Source organism: Tupaia chinensis, unplaced genomic scaffold, assembly GCF_000334495.1.
Source record: "Tupaia chinensis unplaced genomic scaffold, TupChi_1.0 Scaffold000355_1, whole genome shotgun sequence".
Lineage (NCBI taxonomy): Eukaryota > Metazoa > Chordata > Mammalia > Scandentia > Tupaiidae > Tupaia > Tupaia belangeri.
This window is the reverse complement of record NW_006159850.1, coordinates 5,434,177-5,461,008: the sequence shown is the minus strand read 5'-3', so window position 1 is coordinate 5,461,008 and position 26,832 is coordinate 5,434,177. Positions and strand designations below refer to the sequence as shown.

The window sequence follows — 26,832 nt, the reverse complement described above, 5'->3', positions numbered from 1 at the left end:
GAAACTGCACTGATTAGTTCCTCAAGGGTATAATTCCCTCATGCTGTAATAGGAGGTGGTAAACTTCAGCTTGGGGGTTTCCTGCTGCACAGGACTGCATTCTAGCTCAGCCTCTGTCGTGAACTAACTGGGCAAACTGGGCAATCGGTGTCCTCATTTGTGAAGTGAGGAGCTTGGCTCAGAATCACATCTCAAATTTTACCGTGCAGCGTAACGACCCGGGCACCTTGTTTAAAAATACCCAGAATCAGGAACCAGCAGTTAGCGTAATGGCTATGTCGCTGGACTCCCACGTAGTCGACCGCGGTTCGTGTCCCGGACCCGGTGGCTTAAAAAACTCACGCCGGGCGCGTGTGCGTGCGTGCCCAAGATCCCGAGAGGAGAATGGAGGAGAAGGGATTGCGGCATGACCATCCCCCCTGGGGGATGATTTCTCGCTTTCTGTCTCTATGTCTCTCTCTGTCTGTCTGGTGAGCGCACGCGCCCTACAGTGAAAATCTCTCAAAAAAAGAAAAAAAAAATGCCCAGAATTGAGACCCCATCCGTTAGAGATTCTGATAGATAGAGTCAGAGTTAAATATCCACATATGTTAGGAAACATCTTCAGGTTAGTCTCAGATAGGTGGAGCTTCGCACTGTTCTCAGAGAAACAGTGGCTTATAGTCCAGGGGCAGAACAGGCATGGATGCTGAGCGTTAGAGACATCTGTCATTCTAGGAGGCCGGAATTCTGCAGTGTTCCAGAACTACATTCTTTAGGCCAGAAAATGTTGACCAAATGTTCAAATGATCAATAATTTGGTCTGATTTAACTTCAGACTCTGAATGCATTTGTTACAGCAACTGTTCAACTCAGTACTAAATGATAAGGATGTTTGTTTACTGAAAATAGTCACATTATGGTTTTGATCATTAAGGACATTACAGCCTACTTTGAGGGACCAGTGTTGCGCACACACACCCTATAGCAAAATCTCTCAAAGAAAAAAAAAACAAAAAAAACAAAAAACAAAAACCACTTTGAGCCCCAGCCACGGTGACGCAGTAAGGGCATTGCCACACAAGGCCAAGGCCATGTGGGAAGGCGTGGGTTTCTGTCCGGGTCCACCAGAGCATGCTACGTGCCCGGGCACTCCCATGATGCCGGCTGACTGCAGGACTGCGGGGAGGATCTCAGTGTGAAGACCTGTGGGGGGTGTTTCTCCTCACACTCTTTTTTAGAAAATGAATGAATGGATGGATGTCTTATTTTCAATGAAGAAGATAATGAGTAGTTAACCCCATAACAATATAAACAGTAAAGGGCAGAAGGTCAGAGGAAGAAAAGGCCAGTTCGGTCTGGGGTGATAATCAGACTCTGGGTAGATGTCCATGCCGTTGTCCACCTGATATCTCACAGATACATACACTTATCGACCTGTCACCACTGATTTTAGTTATTGCAGGTTTTGAGTCAGCACTGGCTTGAAAGATTCAGGGAGAAAGGTCTGTAAGCTGATCCAGGAAAGACCTAGGAATTGATCTTAGACCTCTTTATCTGCTCTTTGCCAAGCCCAAATCTGTCATCATTTCAAAGTCATAGTTTAGGTCACGGTGGAGGACGTGTCCCCCAGGGACTTGTTTCAGATTCCTAGCTAACAAGTGCAGCTGATCCATTGTCAAGGCACATTACATTAGACTGTGGCTCGTAGTTCAGGGGATGCTGCTTCTCAGAGAGAACTTAGTTGAATACTTCTCACACTTGGGAGGATAGTTTGTATCACTCTAGTGAAAAGCACAGAAAACCAGGCCACTGAAACAAGTACCAGCTGACCAAGCATCAGCAGAAACAAGAGAGCAGTTTTCCTGAAGTGATACCTTGGCAGGCCTAACTAGGCGAGATCTCGTAAGAATAGCATTCTTGGAACCAGCAGATGGCGTAATGGTTATGTTGCTGGACTCCCATGTGGCCAACTGTGGTTCAAGTCCCATCTGGAGGCTGCCTGTGTGTGTGTGTGTGCCCAAGATCCTGAGAGGAGTATGAAGGAGAAGGGATTGCAGCATGGCCATCTCCCCGGGGGTGATTTCTCACTTTATGCCTCTTTGTCTCTCCAGCGACTATACATGTAGCAAAAATTTCTCTCTAAAAGTAAAGATATAAAGCATTCACCTGCTTGCTTGTTTGGGGCATAGAGAGGAGGCTGAAGAGACTTGACATGGAGGGAGGAAGCCCTGTCCCTTACAGTTATTTCCCCTCCAAAAATCCCTGAAGCCTTGATTCTTTCCCCAATATTATGTTCCTTTCCAGGAACAGAAATGCCTTCTGCAGAGCCAGCCCATTCCCTCTGCTGCTGGTCTCAGGGGAAGTGCAGCATCTGGCTCCCACCCTCCATCTAATTACCCATCTGTTTTTGGGGAGGGAAGGAACATTCTATTCCCTTTCCCTTCCCAAACGTTCTAATGTGCTGATGCATGAGGAGGACAGCAGCTGCACCTCAGAGTCCACCCTTTGCCTGTCATACTTCCTGGCTCAGCTCTTCTGTTCAGTTCTTGGAAGGGCGGCCTGGTGACTAGAGACCCACATCTCCAACCCTCCCTCGCCTGACTCTTGGATCAGCCTGACGGAGGCTCCACGTTGTTTACTGATACCATGTTGCTGTGCCTCCTCGGGTGCCTGAGATGCCCTCCTTTGAGGCAGGCCAGGCTCTCCCTTCTCCGCTCACGGCTTACAGCTCCTCTCAGCACAGGCTCTGAGAGAGGCCTGGCAGTGTGGAACCTTCGCAACGTCATCTCCCACCCTGTGCTCAGCTAACTACCCCTTAGGTTATTTGCCCCTCACTCTGGAATCCATGTTTAGAAAGAGCTTATATATCAAACAAATTGCATTTAATAAATAATCAATCATTCATGGTCTCACCTTTTAAAAATTAATCGAGGTCTATGTAAGGCCCCCAAACTCTCATTAGTCTTTGAAAAATGGAATAACCAATGTACGTTGATATCCTTCAAGCCCCCAAACACTTTTCAGCTGGCTCAGATGTTTGGTAATGGAGAAGTATGCCAATTTAGTTCAAGTTTAGCTTGAAATATTGAAGTATTTCAGAGCACTACTAATATCTGCTTTGAAGTGGTTAAGAGAATAACTTGGGGCATAGAAACACATGGGTTTGGATTCCACTTGGCCACATACTATTAATAGTTACATGACCTTGGGCATGTTTCTGAACTTGATGCATCTCAGTTTCTTCATGGGTAAGATTGGGATAATTATACTATTGATCCTGTAGGATTATCATGAAGATAAAATGCATAATGTTTACAAAACTCTTAGTACCAAGAGGCATAAAGCAAGAAAACAGTGTGTGTTAGCTGCTACTATCTTTGTTTTCATTGTTTTGACCTTAATCTTCACAACCTAAGAGTCTTGTGGATGGGAATCCCAGATTAGGAATTCCTCCTCCATTCCTTGGCGAGTGACCATCTCAATTATGGCCAGGGGACCTAGTGATCCCGGTTATATCCGTCCTTCCTTCTTTAATAGCAGTAGCAGTTTCTTCTGGATGCATGTTCTCTCAGCTACACACCACTTTTTCCAGCCATATTTGCTTCTAAGTATGGTCATGGAACTGGTGATGGCCAAGAGGCACGAGTGCATGTGATGTTTGCACTTTGTCATGCCCTTGAAAAGAAAGACCCCTGCTCCCCTTCCTATTTCTGTCCTCCCCTTTAGCTGGAATGCAGACGTGGTAGTGAGTCATCATCAGTTAAGCCAAAGAGGGCAACATGTTGGAGGCGACACAGCAACCAGATGTGTCCCCAGTACCGTGAAGCCACCGTTCCAGTTCTGGGCCGCTGACTTCTTAGAGTGCTACGTAAGAGAGAAAGAAAGTTCTTTGTTGCTTTAAACAACCAAATCTTGGAATATTGTTTGCAATACAAGGTTGTATCCTAAAAACACAGCAAATCTGATTTCAAAATAGCATTGATACTCCTCCCCAGTTATACAACTTCCTAAAGTCAAAGTCAACATTACCTCAGCCTGTCTTGATGTCCTTGTGACTGAAGATGCTAGATGACAACAGAGATCATGATGGGGCCACTGAGAAGAACGATTACTCAACCCCTCCTGGGCTCTGGGGAATCAATATCTTTTAATTATGAGAGAGCACACTGTGTGTACATTCACACCAGCAAGAGGAAGGTCATATCACTACGGTCACAGCCTTTATGAAAACCATGGAAGGCTGTGTTTGTCAAGAGGGATTCAAAATCGAATGGACCTGGAGAGTCATCTTCCTGTTTTCTCCCTCGTTTGTTTATATGGCTATGCCTTACAAGATTAAAAGGCTTACGCAGAAAAAGTATAACAGAGGAAAGTGAAGCCTTGAGTAGATGAAATAACTCCTCCATTTTAGGGAAAAAGGCAATTAGTCACTTCAGGTTTTGGGATAGGGCAGTTATTATATTCCTTTCTTGATATACATCTAGAAACATTTGAGAAAGAATCAAAACTGTAAGAGAAAAAAAAGAAGCAGCAGCAGCAAACCCTTGTCCTCTCTCCACTGTGTCTGTGCCATGACTCATCTGCTTCCTGAGCTTCCTGAACTAGAACAACACTACGCTTTATGAGTATGGAAATGTCAGCTCTGGGAACCGTGAGCTTCTTTGTGTGCAAATTTTAGGCCGCCTTACAAAAGCCAACTCGAGACCCAGAGTGGCCCTGCCCTATTGCTTTGCAATAGGGTAGTCTCCATGTTTGTTAGAATTACCTGATTTCTGGGACCAGCAGTTGGTGTAATGGCTATGTTGCTGGACTCCCATGTAGTTGACCGTGGTTTGAGTCCTGGACACGGTGACTTAAACTCACACCGGGTGCGTGTGCGTGCATTTTCAAGATCCCGAGAGGAGAATGAAGGAGAAGGGATTGCAGCATGGTCATCCCCCTGAGGGGTGATTTCTCGCTTTCTGTCTCTCTGTCTTTCTGACAAGTGCATTTACCCTATAGCAAAAGCCTCTCCAGGAAATAAATAAAAAAGAATTACTTGATTTCTGTCTTTGTTTTTTAAGATGAGGTCTTACTATCTCAGTCCTCCTTCCTTTGCCTCCAAGCTGGGACTATAAGGCATACACCAAAATACATGGCTATTTTTAGATAGGTTCTCACTATGTTCCCAAGGTCAGCCTCAAGTTCATGATCCCACTACTTCAGTCTCCTGAGTCATTGGGACTGTAGGTGCACACATGGCCTTTAGCTTGGACCAGGAATTAAACCAAAGCCTCCCATGAGGTTCCAGCCCACCGAGCACAATGTCTAATCAGTGTATACCACTATGGCTGGGCTTGTCTGATTTCTTGATAAGCAATCACTTGCTTTTCTGTGGAACAGGGTCATACATTGAAATTCACAACATCAATGATAACAACAACAAAAACAACCTCGTGTTTTACACCTTGCAAGGGGCCAATGTTAGCCTCATGATTAAAATGTCAACTAAAGGGACCAGTAGATGGCGTAATGGTTATGTCACTGGACTTCCACATAGACAACCACAGTTTGAGTCCTGGACCTGGTGGCCTGAAATTCACAACGGGCATGTGTATGTGCATGCCCAAGACCCCAAGAGGAGAATGGAGAAGAAAGGACTGTGGTGTGGCCATCCCTGCTGAGGGGTAATTTCTCACTTTCTGTCTATCTGTCTCTCTCTGGTGAGTGCATGTGCCCTATAGCAAAAAAAAACCCCAAACCTAAAAACTCTAAAAAAATAATGTCATTTGCAACTCAGAAATACTAGGAAATTTACTTAGGATGACTTAGAAAGTTATAATGAGGGCATATGATGATGTGGTGGACGGCAGGGATGGTGGTGGTGGTAATGATGGTTATGGTGATAGTGTTGTTGGCAGTGGTACTGTTGACAGTGATGGTAATGCTGGTGGTGACTGTGATGATGTGGTGGACGGCAGGGATGGTGGGGGCGGGGATGATGGTGATGGTTATGGTGATAGTGTTGTTGGCAGTGATACTGTTGACAGTGATGGTAATGCTGGTGGTGACTGAGATGATGATGTTGCTGATAGTCGTAATGATGATGGTGCCTCCCTCTAGGTTAGGTATCACGTTGTTTGGCTCTTATAACTGTTCAGTAGCTATCAGCTTTGGGACTGGGCTAGAGTGAGGCAAGTGAGGTACTCACTTTGGGTGGAAAATGCCAACATTTTATTTATTTATTTATTTATTTATTTATTGCCAGAAGGAGTATGTGCTCACCAGAGAGAGAAAGTGAAAAAGCACACCCTCCGTGGGGTATGGTCACACTGCAGTCCTCTATCTTTCCCTCCCTTCAGGATTTTGGACACACGCACACACACACAAACACGTGCCTGGCATGTTTCTCATGCCACCAGTTTCAGGACTTGAACTGCAGTCAGTATGTGAAATCCAGCTGCTGTAACGACCATGCCATCAGCTCCCCACAAACATTTTAAAGACAGGAGAAGACCTTGCCTTTGCAAAATTCGTCCCATTCACCTCCCTCTCTCATTCCCTTCTGCTCTCCCAGCTCATGGTAATCTCATTTCATCCTTGAAACTAGTCTGGTTCCAAGTGTTCTCATTTCCATTTTGTAAGTGAAAGTACTGAGGTTCAAAAGATTTGTCCACCACCATGTCGCAAATATGTGGAAGAGTAGTGATGTGAGTACAGATATGCCTAACGTAGATGTTTAGGTTGTACCCAGTAGTCTGCCTGGATTCTAAAATACATTTCTATCACATCACTATAATATTTCTTACTATGTGCTGCGTTATTTTCAAATGGTAGGGAATTAAAAAGGTCGACTAACCAGCTGCAGCTCTTATCAGGCCAACAATGTCAACTAAGAGGATGTTGATGTGGAAGTCTAAGACTGTGCATGTTTGAAGTATCTACCTCTGTAAGCAATCGTGTAGCCCACTCGCAAGCTCTGTGTGGAAGGCATCGGTATGTGTTTCCCAAATAGGGAGACAGGACCTCAGAGCTGGGTGCTCAGAGTCAAGGTCAGTTGGTGGCAGAGCGGTGACCAGCTTCAGGTTTCCCAGGCTGAGCTAATCCTGCTCCAAAGCTGTCCACATGCATCTCTTGGGCACCAGACTGATTTTATTTTCATGTAGAGACTTTCTTTAGAAATATTTAGTTTGGTTGTATTATTTTCCCTAGAATTACTTTTTCCTTAAATTCCCTAATGCACTGGCTTTAATATTATCTCATGTGATTTTTTAAAATCATGTTAACTGAAGACATATAGAAAAACAGGATAAAAAGGGAACCAGTAGATGGCGTAATGATTATGTCACTGGACTCCCACATAGTTGACTGAGGTTTGAATCCTGGACCTGGTGGCTTAAACTCACTGTAGGTATGTGTGCGTGCATGCATAAGATCCCAAGAGGAGAATGGAGAAGGGGTTGCGGTATGACCATCCTCCCTGTGGGAGGGAGTAATTTCTTGCTTTTTGTCTTTCTGTCCCTCTCTGTCTTTCCAGTGAATACATGCACACTATAGCAAAAACCTCTCTAAAAAAAAAAAAAAAGAAAGAAAGAAAGAAAAGAAAAACAGGAAAAAAAAAGAGAGAAAAGCATTTCCACCTTCCAAAAATAAATGGAGTTGTTATTTCGTGAGGTTCTTTTTAAATTTGTTTTGTTTTGTCTTAAGAGTGATTTTTTTCTTTCTGGTCAGCCTGCTCTCTTAGTGGTGCTCAAACATGGTGGCAGAGGAAGAAGCACAAACACAGGATGAGTCTCTCCTGCCCAGGACCTGCACTGGCTCCCTGTCCTCACCTCTGCTTGGGCCTGGTTCCATCAGAATTTCCTGTTGCTTTCAGTTTCCCATCGAGGCCCTTCTGTTGGGTCTTTCTCCTCTGTTCTGAACCAACAGCCATTGTCCCCATCCTCTAACCAAGTGGTTCTCATCCAATTATTGATTATTGGATAAAAAATGTTCCATATCCTCAGAATAACGTATACATACACACACAAATGAAATATAAATTCCATCTGTGTACCCCCTGGGTGTGAGTAGAGTCCAACTAAACCCTGCCACGTAGCTTTCCCTTGATCCCTCTTTCCCAGAAGTATTATCCCTTCTTATTTGTTCATCTCATCAACACTTTCATTATCAAGTTTCCACTTTCTGCCTTTGTCATTTTTTTATTCACAGAAATATTTATCTTCAACTGGTTCCAAACTGGTAACTCCTTTCTTCATTCTCCTAAAAACATTCAGACACTGAAACGTACATCCTTTCAGATTCCATTGCAATGAATTTACACTGCGTTTGACACTTGAGGTGTGTCACTATGGTGGAAACATTTCTTATTTCTATTACATTAAGTTCTTTTGACATGGCTTCTTCTCTACCTGTACACTTTCTAACATCTCTTTTTCCTCTTTTGTCTATTCCTCTTGAGATACTCTGTGTACATACCATAAAAAGGTGACTTGAAGAACATTTTACCAAAATGTTATCTAGCTATCTCTAAGTAATAAGATTTAAAAGAATGCCAATTCAATTTCTCTTAGCTCCTTGATTTTTTTTAATAACAAGTAACAAAACTTATATATAGACATATAATATTGGGTCGTTGGAAAAGTCATAATGCATTTTTGCATAGAAAAATATCTCATGACTTTTCAGATAACCCAATAGGAGTGTGTGTGTGTGTGTGTGTGTGTGTGTCCTTTTTTGTTAATAAATTCTTTTATTTTTTTGAGAGTTTTTTTTGTTTTGTTTTTGTTTTTGTTTTTGCTATTGCTATAGGGCACGTGCACTTGCCAGAAAGAGAGAGAGAGAGAGAAAGTGAGAAATCACCCCCGGGGGGATGGCCATGCCGCAATCCCTTCTCCTCCATTCTTCTCTCAGAATCTTGGGCATGCATGCACACGTGCCTGGCGTGAGTTTAAGCCACTAGGTTTGGGACTCGAACTGTGGTCAATTACATGGGAGTCCAGCGACATAGCCATTACACCAACTACTGGACCCAAAATAAATTCTTGATGGCAGGAAACTGCACTCGAGGTAACTGTAAAACACGGGAAGAAATCAATCAGAGGTGAGTTTTTTATAATCTTGTGGATAGGCAGACTTTATGCATGTCACCAAAGTCAAAACTATAAGCTAAAAAATGGATAGAGTTGACTACATAAAATTTTAATGATTCTGTACAGTAAAAGAAAACTTTACAAGTGTGAAAGCAAATGCCATGTTAGAAAAACATGTATTTGCACCATATGTTCCAAAGGGCAAACACCCCCTTCCAGTGGTGTACCTTCCAGTACTTTGCTGTATGTGTCTCTTTCCTCATCAATACGGTGAGGCTGATACTGCTGCCTCCTAAACGCGGGTTGCTCTGCCATCTCCCCGGGCATTTGACAGTGCCTAGTGACATTTTTGGTTGTCACACTGGGGGTCGTTTTGGGCGTTTGTGGATGAAAGTTAAGGATGCTGTTGAAATCCTATAATGCAGAGGACATCACCCAGAACCAAGAATGATCCTGCCCCAAATGTCAGGAGGTCAGGGGTGAACAGCTCTGGCCCACGCAGAAGCGGATGCAGAGCGCCTGCTAGGTAGTAAATGCTCAGGACGTGGGAGTCCTCCCCGTGTGTCTCTTCTTATCACTCACTTCTGTACACACACCCTGTCCCTCTGCACATCCACGCCCCGTGGGTGTCTCTTAACGACAAAACAGGGTTTGAGGTCTGCCCTCCTCATTCCGTGCCTGTTTCCTTTCCTCTATTTCATCAGTGTGCTTCACTCTCAGAATCCCTTTGAAGCCCTGGCTGATTTTACTGCCAACCAGATGTATCACTTCTTTCCTTCAAACCTCAGAGGACTTCTTTATGAATGCATACTGTCCTTCCTACTTTAATCTGGTTATGGGGAGGACATTGGCGAATCTTCTCATAGGCTGTAAGTCCCTAGAGAGAAAGGATGACTTTATATCTGTGTTCTCAAAAACCCATCTCCCTATTCAGCATAGGCATCTACATAAAGCAGGCCAGCAGCTCTCGTCTGTCGTGTAAACCACCTTAGCAATTCCATTTTTTGATCGTTCTCTGAAATTGAGGGTTCCCTATGTTTGGATACCTTACCACAGCGATATTGCATTGGTTCAAATTCCTCCAGCCCATTTAAGTAAGTTTACTGTCCTTGTAAGTGAGGGCCGTTCAGTCTATTCAAACCAATAGTGACCAATGCTGATAATGGCTACTTTTTCCTCTCTTCCTGCTTCAGTGGGCAGTTTCAAACTGTCATTGCTCAGATGAATGTGGAACTGCCAGACCGTAGCCAAGGCCTCAGCTATGGGGCTGCCACTTTCATTTTAATTTAGGAAAAATAGAAATTGACTGGGAGATATTTATGTAAATCAGTAAGATTCAAAGGAATTATCTGGCAACCATGTTAATGGATGTGCCACTCTGAGAAATGAGTCTCACATTTTGTTCCTCCTGTCTGAAGGGGTTCTGTGTGGTCATTTCCATCTGCAGATGCCTGGATCTGACCAGAGGACACTGGATGCACGGAGTGCCTTGTGCATGGCAATGAAGCCCATCCAGTCAGCGAGATCCCTCGGGCCGTCATAGGGAAGATCATTTTTGACTGAAGGAGTTATGGGAGGGCCTTCCAAGGGTGAAATGCACTTCCATTTTATCTAATCTTGTGTTTCTGGGGCATCTCTTATTATGGTTACTGGCCAACATCCTAACTAATGCGGATGTCCAGATCAGAGCTGGCATGGTGTGTTGCAAATTCACAGTTCATCCCAACACACACCTTTTTGAGCGTACAGAGCCTTGAGCAGCCTTCCCTGTCCCTTTTTGTCCTCCCCCATCTGAGACCCTGTCATCTACAAAGATAGCTACAAGGAAGCACTGATACCCTCTGTGTTAGGGAAGGATCCATCTGGCCTGGGCCAATACGTTGCTGCAGCCACACTCCATGTCCCCCAGTCCCATTCATTAGCCTGTGGGCATTTCCTCATAAATCAGAATTTCCATCTTATTTGCTGAGGTCACTTTTTTTTTTTTTTTTGAAGGAGCATTCACTGAGTATATTTTAGGCTGATTCATTCCATTGTCTTAATTCTCCTGCCTCTTTTTTAATATAATAAGGAAGTACAGTATTTACATATGAAGCAAATCTATTCAGAATATCCCCAAACACAAACTAAAGGAGACCATGAAAGAAGTGGTAGAGCGACATCATAAATATGTAAGTTCCTATTTATATGGAATTATTTAGGAGCTAGAGAATGCTGGCTAAGCACTGTTCACAGATCTTTAACTACTTCCATCAAACATTCAGAGGCTTCTTTGAACGGAGTAGTGGGAGGTACCCATGGAGAGTAGTAACCTCTGTGTTGCCATGCTGTCTGAGCAATAGGGAAGCCTGGGTTTGATTCCTCCATCTGTCTCTTCCTTGCTTCTTCCTGTAACCTCTTCGAATGTGATAATCAGTGATTAATGCAAATTACTCAAATTTGAGATGTTTGCAGTGGAATATTTCTGTTGGCATAAGAAATACGGCACTTTCTCGGTTCTCCTTTCCAAATTCAGTGGCTGCATCAGTGATAACAGATGAGCATCCTTATTTTATACTTATTTATTCTCTCTACACAGTATTCCTCATTGTGTCATTATATCTGGCCTTTTGAGATACTAACTAACTAAATAAAACTTAAGCCATTTAGAGAGAGAAATTGGGAGTCCAAAGCTACCTGGGGTCCCAAAGCTTCCCCAGTAGTCCCAAGAGATCATCATAACAGCAGTCCATAGTCTTTACATAGTTCAAAGGCACAGCCTCCTCTCACCACAGAAGAACCACCTTCAGCTCAAAATGCACTTGCATTGGCCTCAGAGGCTGGCCAGGCTTATCAGGATTATGATAAGATATGAGATAGAACTTCATATGAGAAAGAACTTCCAGACATTTTAAATGAGATAGATACTTACACCAGTCATTCCAGCACTTGGATAAGACCATTGAGTTTACCATCACATTTAGATTTTTGTTCCTATGTCATATGAGCTGAGTCATTCTGAGCAGAGTATCAGTGTTTTTAACCCACAAAGTGGGAATTTTATACCTAGCTCTCTGGGCTGCAGTAGAAATGCTATGAAATAACACAAAGGTACATACCCAATAGAAATGTGTTCAGTAACTGAATAAACATGAGCAAAAGCTCCACATGATCTGATCTTCTCCCATACAGTATCTTCAATTTTTCTTAAATCTTTACTTCAATACACCTGTCACACTCCAGTCTCAGAGCCTTCACAATTGCATTTCCCTCTGTCTAAACAGCTCTTCCTCCAGATACCTGCATGATGCAGTCCCTCGCCTCCTTCAGGTGCCCCTTTGCAGGAAGGTCTTATGTGGTGGTCCCTCTATTTACAATCAGACCCCTTTCCGTGATCCCAGTCTCCTTGTCCTATTTTATCATTATAACATTCGTCCAAATCTAACAGCTAATGCATGTTACTTGTGGTCTATCTGCACCTAGCCAGAATGACATCACAAGAGCAGGATTTTTCCTGTTTAGTTCATTGTATTCTTTTCCTGAGAGTCACTCTTGGGTAGTGAGAGAGGATTGTTACATTGAAAAAATGTTAGGGCTGTCACTGTCATCTTTCACGATGTATTTTTTAAAAATAATTATTTTATTTAACTTTATTTATTTATTTTAATTTGACCAGAGAGGGACAGAGCGAGAGAGAGTAAGAGCACACAAGTGAGAAAGAAGCCAAGAAGCCACCAGGTCCAGGACTCAAACTGTAGTCAGCCATGTGGGAGTCCAGCGCCCTTAACCACCACACCACTTGCTGGCCCCATGTCTTCAAGTTACATTAGCTTTTTGGTCCCAGGGGCACTAATTTGACGATCCATCAGACCTGCCCTGCCATCTTCTGGGGTACTATCCTTTTCTATGTCCTGTATCATAGCCAGACTTCAAGAAAGGGGCAGGGAGGAAGTAGACAAGAGTATCTTTCTTTTAAAGGACATTGAATAACATTCTTCCTTTTACTTCCCCTTATTCCCCATTGACCAGACCTAAGTCTCATAACTGTATCCAGCTATCATGGAAGCTGGGAAGTATAGTTTTCAGGCAAGTAGTCGTGTGTCACTATGAAAACTAGAGGAAAGAGGTGAAATTCTGTTACTATAGGAAGACAGTTCCTGCCAGAGCCCTGACCAAGGGTTCTACTTTTACTGCTTGATTCTGTTGGATTTTGGATGAATATTTTACTGTTTCCCCTTAGAGATTAAGTTAGGAGGAGAGAGAATTTCTCTACTGAAGCCTATACAGTCCTGGTCCCAGTCTATCCTCACTCCTCCTTTCTCTTCATTCTTATTTCTTTCCAGTTCCCTATTCTTCTGCTACACATAGATGAATTAGAGTGCAAGGTTGGCTTAGCTACAGGCAGTGGACCCCCATGGCTCCCCAACATTGAGCTAGGCACTCCCACCAACAACCTCAGGCCTTCAGATGTCAAATTTTCAGATAGAGAATTGAACAGTGCTTTCTAATTGTGAAGGATAAAGGAAACTCTCCAATTATTTGTCCGTCTACCTTCTCTACCTTCCAGATAAGAAACTATATCTCACAAATAAAGCTTACTTCAGAAACAATGTTGAATTCTCATCACCATTCGTGTTTACCTTCTCACCAGGAATATCCTAATTAGTCCTATACTTCAGATAGGAGGGCTCAGTGTCTGTTTCTTCTGCTTTGTTTTGTTTGACCTGTTTCTTTTTTAAAATGTTTATGGTGAGTTAAGTCCTTTAAAATAATTCTTGGTAGGGCATTTAAGGGGCCTGGCAGAAATTATATAAGATTGTAAGATCGTCTTCACTGATAGTGGTTCAAAAAGAATAGTAGATATTGAAAAATTTAGCTTAATATATGACTTCTGCTGTGTTATTCAGAATAGCTCCATCTCGTCTTGGTGTCTCATCTATTTGTTTGTTTGTTTGTTTGTTTTTTAATGTGGCAATGTCCTTAATTTGCAGTTGACAGTATAATTGTTTCATTTACTCAGTCCAGGGTCAACACGGCAGTTCATGTCCTTGAGGTCGGTAGCTGAAGAAGCTTTGGTGTGTTTCAGCTATGTGATGCTGAACTCAGCTGTCCTGTAACTTGAAATTTAATGGTAATTTCCATCTTAAACCTCAGTGGGGGCACTTTCAAGTCTCAATCACATCTTTAATATGAAAAAAAAAAAGGTCCTCCAACGTAATAGTTAACTATCATGAAGGGGTTTATTGCCATGTAGGAGGTATGTTTTCAGATCCAAGTGATAGTACCACCTTTCATTAAAACAAAGAGAGAAAAAAATTGAGACGACTTCTCCCAGGTGCCTAAAAAAACAAAATTCAGACACATTATAAATGCTTTTGACTGACACAACCTATTTTCCTCCAAGGCAGTTCCTTTGTAATAAAAAAATGACAAAGCCTGCCTTTCTGGGACAAATCAAAGGTTAAGCCTGAGGAAGATGGAATTGGTTGGGGGACACTGGTCAGCTCCCTGACTGCTTGGAGCAGGTTTAGTGACACCATTCTCTGGTGCCCTTTGCTCAGTCTTTGTTGATAGCCCATATCTAAACGAGAATTACTGACTTTCATAATTGCTGGTTTGCCTCTGATAGTGTCTAAACGAGAAAATAACAATGAAGTGAGCCCTAACTCCAGTAGTTTGAAGGGAACCAGAAGCCCTTATTGGTGTTTAAAAATGGATTCATTTCAAAATGGTGGTAATTTTATCTTCAGAAACTGGTTTCATCCCAATACTTGGGTGAGTTAGAATAGAATAATGTGGCTGGCAGGTGGCATGGTGGTTAAAGATGCTGGAGTACCACATGGCTGACCACAGTTCGAGTCTTGAACCTGGAAGCTTGCTTTCTCACTTTCCCTCCCTCCCTCTGGTCAAATTAAAATTAATAAATGAATAAATAAATAAAGTTAAGTAAAATAATTATTTTCTAAAAAAGAGTAGAATAACTACAATTTCTGAAATTCACTCAAACAGGAACAATCTGATTTACCACTAAATCCTGCACCTATTTCATTTTCTCCAGAACACCCAGAATTGTTATGCCTAAATTCTAATGGTGGTCATGTGGTGCTCCTTGACCTCCCATTTTGGACTAGGAATCATGACCAGTGATCTCAGAAACTCACCTCGCCACTCTTGGCTAGTCTCGTGAGTTACACATGTTAACATGAAACCCATTTCACAAGTAAGAAAACTGTGGATCAAAATGTGGATTAGATTATCCAGCATTGCATAATTTAGGAAGTTTTGTCCAGAATCAGATCTAAGCTCTGTTCCAAAGTTCTTGCTCTCAACTCTACTGCTTCCCTGAGAAATGTCTCACAAGGGCTGAAAAATAAATTGTAAGAAAAAGGCCTTAAAGTCAGCCAGGGCACGGCTGGATCTCATGTGGCCAACAGTGGGGTTAGAGTCCTAGATCTGGGGGCTTGAAGGACATGCTGGATTTGTGTGCCCAAAATCCAGAGGAGAGAATGGAGAAGGGATTGTGTCATGGTCATCGCCCCTAGGGGGTGGGTTTTCTCACTTTCTCTCTCTCCCTTTGACAAGTGTACATGCCCTATAGCAAATTTTAAAAATATTTTTAAGAAGAAAAATGCCTTAAATGCATCATAAGTGAATAATGATGACAGTGGCTAAAGGACTGAAAATGAAGGGGATGAATCCATCCCTGGACTGATTCACTGTGTGAGGCCATGGTGTGTGCCAGGCACTTCGCTAGGTTCTTGAGGTACCTCGGACTTACAGCATTCTATTCAAAAACGCAGACTATTGTATAATCGTATAAATAGCAAAAATGTATTATAGAGTACTTTTTAAAAAACATTTTGATAATAAATGTGAAGGAAAAAAGAGAAATTTCAGGGTGAGGATATGTAATGAGTCTTCAGAAAGTTTGCACAAAATGCATATTAGGGATAACTATGAAGAGTTTTCAATTTTTTGTACCAAAATAAACTCATACTTTAACTCCATTTTTAAAACTGTTTAAAATGCTTTTGCTATAGGGCATTGGTACTCACCAGAAAGAGACAGTGGGAGGGAAAGTGAGAAAGAAATCACCCCCTTGGGGGTATAGCCATGACACAATCCCTTCTCCTCCATTCATCTCCTGGGATTTTGGTCATGTATGCACACACTCTGGCATGATTTTCAAGCCCCCAGGTCCAAGACTTGAACCACAGTTGGTCACATAGAATCCAGAGCCTTAACTACTATGGCACCTGCTGGACCCTTTTCCACAAATATTTGAAGTACCTTCACTGTATTGAAAAGTTTAGATGATCTGTCCCAGAAAGACCAGATAACAAAGGTGACCATTTAGTAGATAAGGGGAAGTGATTAGGAAGTGAGGTGAAGAAGGCTTGACCTGAGGGTAGAGTACCTTAGACAGAAGGTTCATTATATGCAAAGGTCCTGAGGCAGGAGTTTGCCTGTGAGCTGCTGCGTGACAGCATGAAGGAAAAAGTAGGAAATGATGCATACTCTGAATTAGATTATGTAGAATATCGTAGGTTAGAATAGGAACCTGACTTGGCTCCATATGAGGTGATTTGGAACAGAGGAATGACATAAGCATGAAGGTATATCTGGCCTTTCTTTGCTGTGTTGGGATCAATGGGTGGAGAGGGAGACTGGGAGACTATTGAGGGACTTCACTGTAGTAAACCGGCCTGAAGACAGCGGTGGTCCAGACTAGGATGATGCCTTCCTCCCTCCTTCCCATCTTTCTTCCGTCTCAATTTTACGCATTTGCATTCCATGTCTACCTCATTCAAGAGAATAACTGACTCGATGGCACTTAACTGGATATTTAGATACTGTCAGCCATTATAATAGGGCTCCTGGAGACGGTACAGAAAATCCTCTAAATGTCAGCAGTGGAACAATAAGACCTATTGGGTCGTTGGAAAAGGCAGGACGTGTTTTCTGTTTTTCTATGCAAAAACGCATCATACTTTTTCTGACAAACCAATGTTTTTCCTTTGCTTAGATTATGGTGTTTATTAAAAGGGAAGGGCAGTACCTGACAATGGTTAAGCCCATTATTGTAATAAAATGACTCTTGCAATTATTTTAGGTATCGTCCTACATAACAGATGTTTTACATTTTATCAAGGCATTTCTAGGCAATAGGTTTGTAGTCTTTCCCATTCCCTCAATCAGGAAATTGAGGGTTAGAGAGTCCATGCAAAATGTCACATAGCTGGGAGGAAATCTTCACTTCTGAACCCAGGATTACTCTTGTTCCAAAGCTGACATTCTCCCTTTTTTCTTGCTTTCTTCTTCTCATTTATTTTTTAATGTTCCAGAGGGTCCATGAAGAAAGAGAGAGAGAAAGAGAGAGAAAGTGAGACCATGGGGAATGGTCATGCCATAATCCTCTCTCCTTCATTTCTCCCTGGTTTGGGGATTTTAATAATACATGTACGTGCACACAGTGCATTTCCCTAGTCACCAGGATCATGACTCAAACCATAGAATCTTGTGGGATTTAGCCTCCTTAGCCACCAGGTCATAGGCTCACCCTCCCTATGTTTAGTGAATATGTTTTTAAAAATAGTGTGTGTTTAACATTGTATAATGTGTATTTAGTAGACCCATTGAACCGTATAGCTGTATAGGTATTTTTTTTTTTTTGGAGAGGTTTTTCACCATAGGGCGCGTGAGCTCGCCAGACAGAGAGAGACATAGAGACAGAAAGCGAGAAATCACTCCCCAGGGGGGATGGCCACGCCACAATCCCTTCTCCTCCATTCTCTTCTCGGGATGTTGGGCACGTACGCACACATACCTGGCGTGAGTTTTAAGCCACTGGGTCCGGGACACAAACCGCGGTCGACTACGTGGGAGTCCAGCGACATAGCCATTACGCTAACTGCTGGTTCCCTGTATAGGCATTTTGACAGTTATCTATGCCGTCTAAGAGTATCTATTATTGAGTGTTGTGACTTGAGTGTGAACACAGACAGGTTGCCAGGCTCCACCCTTAGAGTTCTGATTTAGTAGGAGTTGGCTGGGACTCAAGGGTCCGTGTGTCTAACAGGCTCCTAAGGATGCTTGTGCTGGTGGTCCTAAGCTACACTAGGAGAATCCCTGGCCTGTGCCAGTTCCCTCTTGTTTGCAGTGAACAAACTGAAGATTGTGGAGGTTAATGCTATTTTCAACGACCACTAAAAACCCCTCTTCCTTGGATTAACTACAACAGAAGATTAAATTACAGAGATGCATAACTAACTCTCAGAAATGGAAATTTAGGGTATATTGTCTTTGTTGTTTATTTTAATTCAAGAATATAAACAGTAGGATACTGTCTTTGTTCTTATATTCTCTTCTAATATATCTCCTTTGAAAATATAATCAAGTAGGACTCTGCCCCCTCACACACATACTGCATTTCGCCTGCCCTGTTTTTTTTTCCTTTCCACTTTGAAATTTGTGTGACGCTTCATAGTTGCTCAGAATATTTTTAAAAACATCACATCATGGGTAGATCTGTCAAAAATGGGCTGATGAAGTCTTTAGTGGTAGCTACCCAGAGCTCTGCTAAATCAAATGATATTTTAAAAAAAGAAAATAGAGGCGGTTTATGAACCTGAACTTAGACACGTCCTATGGTGAAATCTATCAGCCCACGTTTAATGTCAATTGCCCGTTGCAAAGCGTATTTGTCGTCATTTGTGGAAATAGCTGTTGGTTCACCTCATCCTTCAAGGTGAAAGTCAAATGCCATTTTTTCTGTGAAGACTTCTGTGGCTCAAGATGTGTCAAAGGACACAATTACAACAATTTGGTTTAAAAGTCTTAACTGGCTGATTTGCTAGAATTGGGCAACACTTCATAAAATAGAAAAAGTGTTTCCAATGAGCCCAGCTGAGGAAGTTGGTGTTTATAGATAAAGACCAAAGAAAACAAAAACAGATGGAAAAGGGGATTGGTCCATTCAAAGTTACTTTTTTGTTGAATCAGGACAGGGGGGAACTGAAAAACAGAAAAATAACCTATCGGTTAGCATCAGGTTATTTTGGATCGCTTTTCATTGGAAGCGTGAAGGCACATGGAATTTTATTAGCACGCTGCTGCAACTAGTCTGTTTGGGGAATTTGGCTGTTATCTCTCATTCTCATGAGTTCTCAGAAGGTCAGCTTCCTTGGAACTTTGGCAGGAAGGACTCCATTTTGGTCCTTTTTTAGTCTGGTCTGTTAAGGTCCTTACGCTGGAGCTTAATTCCAAACAATGCATCCTAAAATGTTTATTTACTAGTCAAAACAATTTAACGCCCCCCCCCCCAGGGAATTTAGTATTTAGTTCACATTTCTCCTGTATTCTGTTTTCTGAAACATTGCCAGCTTATTTTAAATGACAGAGCAGACATGCACTGTTAGTGAGGTTAGGACGGCACTTCTTTTCTGTTTTATGCACATGGAACCCAATGACATTATTGAGACTGAGTATACAGAGCAGGTGAGACAGCAGAGGAGAGCAGTGAAAAGCATGAGCTTTGTAGCAGAGCAGACCTGTGTGGAGAAAATCTTTTTCTACACTTCCACACAGCTTCCCTTTAGGCTCAGTTTTTCTTTTGTGAAATGGAAATATAATAGTATCACTGACAGTTGTGAAAAACTAGTGAGATGATGAGATGACACATACAAGGCCTTGTCACACTGCATCATCATGGGAGAGCTGAGTGGATATGGAATGAATACCAGGTGTTCATGAGCCTGCTCATGAACAGAGGATTAGTTACAAAGATGAGCGCGCAGCTTACATACGTTTTAGAAATCCAAAGCCTTCCAGCTAATTTATTCTATTCCCAGGGGCTCATGCGCTCATGGCCTGTCTAGTCTCTTGACCTGTGTCTTAAAGGCGTTCTCTTTTCTCAGCCTAAGTAGACAGTTAAACAAGGTCCCTGGACCAGTTTGCACAAGAAACACACACACACACACACACACAATATTCCTGAGAATGGTGGATTTTTTTTTTGAGAGTTTTTTTGCTATAGGGCACACGTGCTCACCAGAAGGACAGAGAGAGACAGAGAGACAGAAAGTGAGAAATCACCCCCCAGGAGGATGGCCATACCGCAATCGCTTCTCCTCTCAGGATCTTGGGCATGCATGCATGCATGCATGCAAGCCCGATGTGAATTTAAGCCACCAGGTCTGGGAATCAAACCGCAGTCAACTATATGGGAGTCCAGCAACATAGCCATTACGCCAACTGCTGGTCCCAAGAATGGTGGATTTTATAATCAGACACAAATGCACAATATTTTTATCATCTCTCTTGTCTTCTCCTTGCTTCCCCTCTTCCCACTCCGAATTCTGCCTCTCATTCCTTCTTGCCTAAATTGTTCTCATCCTCCCCACTTACCATCCCATATCCAGATCTCTTGAACAACCACTACACATTACACTTCCAAACTTCTGCACCCAAACCTAACGAAAGACTCAACAGAACAAAGCTTTTAATTCTAAGCTGGATCTACTTTGCTTAGAGGAGGGTTGGGGTTGAATATAGCAAATGTTTCATTCATTACAGCTGTTCTCAGTATTTTCAAAGTTAATAATGAAGGAGCAAGGCAGTGGTGCCTCTACCTCATTCTCCTCTTATTTCCCATCTTGTTGAGTTCAGATGATCAGATTTCATTTTCATACCCTTTCTCCAGCCCAGAACGATATACCTGTTACTCAGGACCTTTTGAATATTGAAAGAAGAGCTCATATGCATGTTACCCAGGCTTAAATGGCACTCAGTAAGAACCCAGGAAACCATCCAATGTGAATATATAAACTTATAGAGGAAACATATGTTAGGGCTTAAATGCAGTATTTTTCTGAGTTCACTGGATTTTTAAGTACTTAAAATATGCAGTGACTCTCTCTTTTCAATGTTCCAATATCACATGTAACTTCTTGGAGATGTTAAAACTATTTGAGAGATTTTTGGTTTCTGTCTTTTTGCCTCTTTGCTCAGAAAATTGTGCTTTGCTTTTTGCTAATGAACCTAACCCTTATCAAAGGAAAGGAAATAAATAAAATCACTACTGTTCAACCACCTTTGGGCTGAATAATTCCCATTGGAATTCCAGAAAGCTAAATTTTCAAATGGCTTCATTTAAAGAGTGCAGAAAAATCAGACATCTTAGTCATTTTGGGGAAAATATTGATAGACTCCTTATAAGCAAAGAAACATAAATTAATGACAAATCACATTAAAAGATGACAGATCACTTTAAATGTGAGAAGCAGACCTTGAAGACACACAGTTTTGCACATGGACTTGATCAAAAGCATGACCTACCTAATTGTTTGGTTCTAAATTAAATGATTGCTTTAGGTACATGAAGAGCATAGATAGACACAGTTCTCTGCTGCTCTTCAGGGTATCTTCATCTTCTCTCTGAGTGCTTGTCCATATATTCAATGAGTGCAGATAATGGATTTAAAAAGTGTATTTAAAAAGCTAAGCCTTTTGAGATTCTATTTTGATGGAAAATATCTCCCAGCTGATTGTATTTTAGAAAATTAAAGGCAATGCACAGCATTGAGATAACATTTAGGTAAGTGTCTGTGAGTCATTTTCCCCATCCTGCTGATTGTCTTTGTGGCTCATCATGAAACAGAGCATGCAAAGTTCGCTGTGGATGGGTTCATTTGTCTTAGCTGTCTGGTAGCTTACACTAGATCTCTTTTTTTTATTTTTTGGAGAGGTTTTTGCTATAGGGCGTATACGCTCACCAGAAAGACACAGAGAGACAGACAGAAAGCAAGAAATCACTCCCCAAGGGGGTTGACCATGCCGCAATCCCTTCTCCTCCATTCTCCTCTTGGTATCTTGGGTACGCACACACACACACGCCTGGCATGAGTTTAAGCCACCGGGTCCCAGACTCGAACTGTGGTCGACTACGTGGGAGTTCAGCAACATAGCCATAATGCCAACTGCTGGTCCCACTTACAGTATTTCTCTTGAAAAATATGAAACATATTACTTTGGCCTAGAGCAGAGGTTCACATGCTTTTTCTACAAAGGACCAGATAGTAACTGTTGAAAGCTCATGAGCCAGATAAACTCTGTTGCCCTGTTCAGCTCTGCTGTTGTAACACGCCCGGCATGAGTTTAAGCCACCGGGTCCCAGACTCGAACTGTGGTCGACTACGTGGGAGTTCAGCAACATAGCCATAATGCCAACTGCTGGTCCCACTTACAGTATTTCTCTTGAAAAATATGAAACATATTACTTTGGCCTAGAGCAGAGGTTCACATGCTTTTTCTACAAAGGACCAGATAGTAACTGTTGAAAGCTCATGAGCCAGATAAACTCTGTTGCCCTGTTCAGCTCTGCTGTTGTAGTGTACCATATCAAAAAGAATAGTGTACCTTGATTCCAATAAAACTTTGTCTATAAAGACATGCAGCAGGCCAGATTTGGCACACAGGCTGTAGCTCCCTGACACCCTGTTCAGAGGATGTGTGGTCCTAAGTTGACTCATAAGCTCTTTGTTTCTCTCAGCTGTTTCTGGGCCTTCATCAGCCTACACAGTCCGAGTCTGAGTTCAGCTCATGGGTTCAGCATGTCAGCTGGGCTCACTACCACGTTTTCTGCACAACTTTCTCTACAGAGCTACCTCATAATTAACTGAACAGGGACAGTTCCCTTTCATGTGCTCTGTGTAATACCTCAATTTGCAAAGGTGGGGTTAAGGATCTTTTTTATTTTAGAGAGGATTTTTGTTTGTTTGTTTGTTTGTTTGTTTTGCCATAGGGCATGAGCACTCGTCAGAGACACACAGAGAGACAGAAAGAGAGAAAGTGAGAAATCACTCACAGAAGGGATGACCACACCTCAATCTCTTCTCCTCTCAGGATTTTGGGCATGCACACATCAGTGCCTGGTGAGAGGTTCAAGCCACTGGGTCCAGGACTTAACCTGTGGTCAGCCGTGTGGGAGTCCAGTGATATAATCAGTACACTGACTGCTGGCCCCAAGGGATTAGGAATCTTACTTGTTTATTTTTAAAGAGAGACTTTTGCTATAGGGTGCATGCGCTCACCAGAAAGACAGAGAGAAACAAAGAGACAGAAAGTGGGAGATTACCCTCCAGAAGGAATTGCCAGGCCACCATCCCTTTTCCTCCCTTCTCCTCCCTTCTCCTCTTGGGATTTTGTGCATGCATGCACATGTGCCTGGCATGAGTTTTAAGCTGCCAGGTCTGGGACTCAAACTACTGTTGACTATGTGGGGTCCAGCAATGTAGCCATTTTGCCATCTGCTGTCCCCAGTGGATTAGGAATCTTAATAAGAGCTCCGACTAAATGCTCTCTCTGTGTCCATTCAACAAAATTAGGTACCAGTGTATATCCGTCATAGAAACAGATCAAAGATCAAAAATCAAAGATGGATTCATTGTAGAAACATTTACTGAGTGTCCCCTACTTGCTAGGCTCTGTGCTAGTGCTAGAGATCCCGTGGCCACTGGGCAGGCTGAGCCCCTGTGTGAATGGAGGTTCGATTCTTGTGAGGCAGAAGTGCACTCAAAGAAAAAGCAGGGAGGAAACCAAAAGAGGGAAGGAGGACTTGGCCAATTTGATGATTGGAAGGCAGTAGACTACTAACAGGTGTTACAAAGCCATGAAAAGAATGAAGTACATCTCTATGAACTAATGTCAAAGTTTTGAATAGATAGTAAGAGTAAATCTGCTCACTGAACTCTATGTGTGTGTACATAGTTTGAGAATTTGGTAGAATATATATCAAATTGTGTGGTTAGTGGGAGAAGGGATGGCTGGAAGGGATGGTCCATGGATGCATTTCTCTTTTCACTAGAGTTGAGTACATTTTAACTTTTTGTATTTAAAAATGACTATTAAATACTATACATACCATACACTGTGCATGGGACAGGTGCACAGTGAAAGGGTATTCACAGTGTAAGCTCATCTTTAATTCCAGAGGGGGGCTGAAATTCAGTTATCCCCAGAAAAACCAAATCTGCCCCCTTGATGTTCCTTGGTCTCTTTGAACACCATTTCATTAAAAAGGAGAAAAAAGCCATTTCTTCTCGCCTGGTATCTTCCCAGGATATGTGAAGTCGTATTCCTTGTGATAGTATCTGAAAATCAGCATAATCCAAAGGTCCTTACTTCCTAATGTTTGCAGTAAGATTCTAACATCTTAGCATTTAAGTGTTTTCAGATTACATCCATTTAAACATCTGTGATTCATTATCATAAATATCACAGTTGTGTGAGACCATATGCTTCAGCTTCCCCCGTCTCTCTCTCTCTGTGTGTATGTATATATATATATATATATATACATACACACACACACACACACACACACACACACACACACACACACACACACACACACACACACACACACACACACACACACACACACACACACACACACACACACACACACATATACACACACATATATGAAAAAGCATGAGCAATAAATCTTAGAAACCTTAGGCTCACTGTAGGTATGCACAAAAAGAAAATTTCTAGATATGTGAGGCCTTCTACAATCACAGTAATATACTTAAGATCCCATATAAGAATCCTTCAATTGCACATGTTGCCACTTTTGATGGAAAGCAATGATTTACATTTATCTCCTGTGCTTCCCATGACAAAAGCCTTCAGCTGCACTGGCTTTTACTTCTTGAGGAAATCTGTGAGGGCTATTGTTGTTGAGTGAAGAAATCACAGAAAAATGGGATGCCTTTGACAAGTGACAAGGCACTCCTGGCAGGCATCCTCCTCCATTCCCACGAGGCTGGAGCTAGAGATGATGCCATACGGCATAAGGGATGCAGTAAAATTCTCTTAGCAACTAGAGGATGAATAGGCATGACCTACAGGACTGATCATTTTCTTGCTTACATCAGAAAACCCATATACGCATACAAGAATTAATTGTGCCTCCTGTATTGTAAGCCCAATCTTTGTATTTTAATTTCTTGGTAAAGTCTTGTCAGCTAGACAGAACCAATTTGTAACCACAGCTGACGAGTTATCTCAGCCACTGAAATTATGGAGGCGGTGAATAAATTAATGGGTTTCAACCCAAAAGAATCCACCAGTATGTTTTGATAGCTGATTCTGTGCCAGGACTAGCATGGAGCCTAGCCAGAGAGATGGAGATAAAGCTATGCAAAACCTTTGTTCTCAAGGAGCTCCCCAGTCAGCAAGGTAGGCCAGGAGAGAATCTTCAAGCTGTAGCAGTTGGTATTCTGTAGTCTGTCACAGTTTGATAGGCACCCCTGATGGATATTATCAGGCCAGCAACTTTGTCAATAGCTTGGGCACACTCTTTAGGAAGGATGTCCATTGTTGTTTAGGTGGTATACTTGAACCTCCAAACCTTACTCTGTCTTCTGGAAACACTTCTAGCCCCTCTTCTGGAATCTTGGTAACACAGTCTATCTCTGCATAGAAGCATTCTAGTTACCACAGGGAACAAAGGGAAAGATGTTTGAAATTCCTCTAGATTTTTTACATAGAAAATGCTCATCCACACACTATCTATGGATCATCTATGACTTCTATGAAAACCAAATGACATCCTGAAGTCCATGGAGCAAACTTATATGTTTTTTCCCTCCATGGTGACTTCTTTTCTGTCATGTGGAGACTAGTGATGACTTAGTAGTAAGATAACAGGATATTGGGTTGCAATAAGTCCAAATCTCAAGAGTTCTTTGATAAAAGTTATAGTTCGATCAATGATATTAATTCCTTATTTTTCTAACCAGCTCTAAAAAATATTGAATATCTTTAGGCATTCTGGGGCTGCATATTGTCTGTCTGGCCCCATTTTGCATTTTGTTTGTCCTTCCTCAGAGTTTAAGTATTCTTTAAGCTTTGGCCTGTGGAGTCTTCAGGATTCTATTCTCTAGATTTCACCCTGATGAATTTAATCATTTAGATCAAAATTTTTCTGAACTTTTTTTTTTTTGGAGAGAGAGAATTTTGCTATAGGGTGTGTGTGCTCATTGGAGAGACAGAGACAGAGAGACAGAAAGCAAGAAATCTATTCATCTATCCTTTGGGTAAATACCCAGGAGTGGAATTGCTGGATCATGTGGTAGTTCTATTTTTAGGTCTTTGTGGAATCTCCAGATTGTTCTCCACAGTGGCTGTACTAATTTACATTCCTACCAACAGTGTAGGAAAGTTCCCCTTAAATATGATTATATTATGACTTAAGACCAAACCATTACTAACCACAACATATTTAATTTTATAATAAAATATAGAAAAATTTGAAATTTGTTTTCTAAGAAATTTTTAGAGAGCTCAACTCTTCAGTAAAGTGAGATATACTTGTTGAATATATCCTCTTCTTGAATGTTTCTGGCAATGATGAGCCTGCTCATTGGTTGACGTTCTTTCACTGCCAGAATAATTTATAATATTGAACTATGATCCGCCTGTTTATAATTTCTACCATATAGTGCCTGTTTGGCCTTTCAACACAATGACAAAATGGAACACCAAGCCTTCAAGATGGCAGCCCTCCAAATAATTGTGAAAAGCACCTTGTAGACTATAAATATCATGAAGGAGGTAATGCACCTGATTCATATTTATGTTGGCATTTATTCCTTACCGCCCACTGTCTTGCAAATTGTAAGCAAACAAACGATGTTTGTAATGGGTTAATGGATGGATATATAGAGGTTTAGGATAATAAATTCCCAATTATGAGAGACATCAAATGCTAAGATCTCTTCCACAGTATTCCTGC

General features: G+C 41.9%; 1 protein-coding gene across 2 annotated transcripts in view; it reads left to right on the top strand.

Annotated features, from left to right (window-relative positions):
• CDH13 (cadherin 13) overlaps positions 1 to 26,832 on the top strand; it is a 1,127,839-nt gene that overhangs the window by 381,488 nt on the left and 719,519 nt on the right. The gene's annotated exons all lie outside the window — the stretch shown is intronic.